We start from the raw sequence: 2,534 nt of genomic DNA, 5'->3' as shown, positions 1-2,534 counted from the left end.
AAATTGCAATAAAACAACGATGGATTATTCGATTGACATGAATTTTATTGACATGAAAGATAATCTTGTGGCATTACATTTTAAATATGATTTCTGGCATATGACCGCCACGGCTGGCTCGGATGTAGTCCAATCTGGACGTCCAATTTGCAATGACTTTTTCCAACATTTGGCCGTATATCGGCAATAACACGGCGAATGTTGTCTTCCAAATGGTTTAGCGTTTGTGGCTTATCCGCATAGACCAATGACTTTACATAGCCCCACAAAAAGTAGTCTAGCGGTGTTAAATCACAAGATCTTGGAGGCTTATGAAAAATCGGGAACAACAGCAATCTCGTTTTGGGCCCATTCGACGAATCTACGCCTTGCTTGATGATCGTTTGGTTTCAATTCTTGCACGAGTTGGATTTTGTAAGCACGCATGACGAATTGCCAAACCAAACTGAGAATAAATCACTTGACAGCTGTTAAATCGGTCGCCATCTTGAACAGTAATGCCAACTTAAAGTTCTATACCTCTAAAAAAAACACCCTATAGTGCAATACTAAATGGTTCGTTTATGGCTATTATTTCGCTAGAAAGGACTGTGGAGTAAGGGGTTGGGAGGTCAGATTTGATTTTGTTGGTTTCGCTTGTTACGCTATAGCTTATTGTTGTTGTGGCGGGTGAGCTGGATTTATTGTATTTTGATAGAGATGTGTTGGTAGCTTTATGTATAAGTGCGGAGTTTCATTTTTTACTTGGGGTGGTTTTAATTGGTTTAAAGGCGACATTGAGCATATGACATGTGTGTATTATTCGATCAATAGTGCTGGGGTATATAAATTTTTTATTGGATGTTTTAACGAGATTTTTAAGGGGAGTGTCGTAGGAATGTAGGAATTTGCTGGAAAGTTGTTAGGAAAGTTCTTGCTGGAAAGGGTTAGTTGTGGGGGTTTTTGTTTTCTTGTGCTCAATTATCAAGTGGAAATCAAAAACGTTACTTTTGCAGAGTTGGCTTTTTGGGTTTAAAGTGTGAGATTTTCGCAGTTCCCAGTTTGCATTTTTAAGGTTGAAGACCTAGGGAACATTGAAATAAGGATTGGAAAGTGGTCGCTAACATTAAGGTCGTCGATCACTTCCCATTTACATAGTTTGGGGGGCTAGTTCGGCAGAGACAAGCGAAAGGTCTATATGTATGAACGTGTTGTGAGTTGAGTAGTGGATTTTTCGTTTAGGAAAATATAATCTGAAACGTCTATAAATTTGGCGATGGTGTTCCCTTTAGAGTGGCTCTGGGGGAACCCCAGTAAGGATACCAGCTGTTAAATTCGCCAGGGACTAGGGTGGGTAAATTATTTCGGGAAAGGACGTTTTGGAGGTTGTTAAGGCGGAATTGATGCCTGGGTGAGATGTAGGAAGAAATAATGGTGAAGTTAATTTTTGAATTGATCGAAATACCGATCGCTTCGAAGTCAGAGTTTAGTTGGTGTTGTGTGTGGGAGATGGATTTGTGCGGAGTTGTTTTAGTGTTACGAGTACTAAGGATTTTAAAGGCAGTTTTGTTGTCACATTTGTTTGTGATTTTGATTGCTATCCATTCCTGTTGTGTTTTGAATTCTGGGCAACTTCTGTCTATGGAGTTGTGGGGGTGTGTGGTTTGATCTTCGCTACAGTTTGTACAGGGAGAACGTGAGAGTTGAATGTCAATATAACAAGGCCCGTTTCGTTGAGATTGCCGTTTACTTTTTTCAAAATCTGTTTTAAATCAGATACTTGTTCATGTACAAGTTCTCTTAGGATTATACTTTCGTCTATTCCTCGCAGATCATTTGAGTAGATTACCCCTTATGTTGAGTCAAGAGAGTTGTGCAGACCTACGGTAACGTTGATGTTGGGAGTAAAAGCTTTTAGCTGCATAAGTCTTTTAGCTTGAAGGTTGTTTTCGGTTTTAATTGGGAGATTTCTTAGGTTTTTGTATTCGACTTCTCTGCAGGCAAAATCAATTTGTTTCTTTATTAAAAATGGAGAAACGTTAGAAAGGTCGAGAACTGGGTCGGATCTGAATCAGAGAACTGCTGGAAGCCACCGGCACCCTAAGTGCACCAGCTAAACACCGGGAGTCTCCGCACCCGGGTGTTTGGAGACACCCTATTTTTAACAATGACAAACACACGGGTGTTTTGCCCCCAGGGTGTTTTTTTGTACTTGCACATAAACACCCGGGTGTCTGCTGTGGGAAGAAGTTTAGGGTGAGTGACGCGCAAGCAGTGATCGGCCGCAGGTACTTTTCTGCATGCATAGAAATTGTATGGCTGGAAGCGAGACGGTTCAAAAAATGAAGGGTGAATGGAAACAAACACCCATGAAAAAGGTCGTGCACATGTTTTTGCGTTTTGACGTATGTACATACATATGTATCTAATGTCTTAACAAAAAACAAACTTATGTATTATTAAAGAATATTTAATATATATTATTAAATAGTATTTATACTTGTTTTTTTTTATCATTTTAAAAAGAAAAATTTGTAAAAATAAGACAGGATGGC

This window comes from Drosophila santomea, chromosome X (genome assembly GCF_016746245.2).
Source record: "Drosophila santomea strain STO CAGO 1482 chromosome X, Prin_Dsan_1.1, whole genome shotgun sequence".
NCBI classification, from domain to species: domain Eukaryota; kingdom Metazoa; phylum Arthropoda; class Insecta; order Diptera; family Drosophilidae; genus Drosophila; species Drosophila santomea.
Note: the sequence above shows the minus strand (reverse complement) of the source record.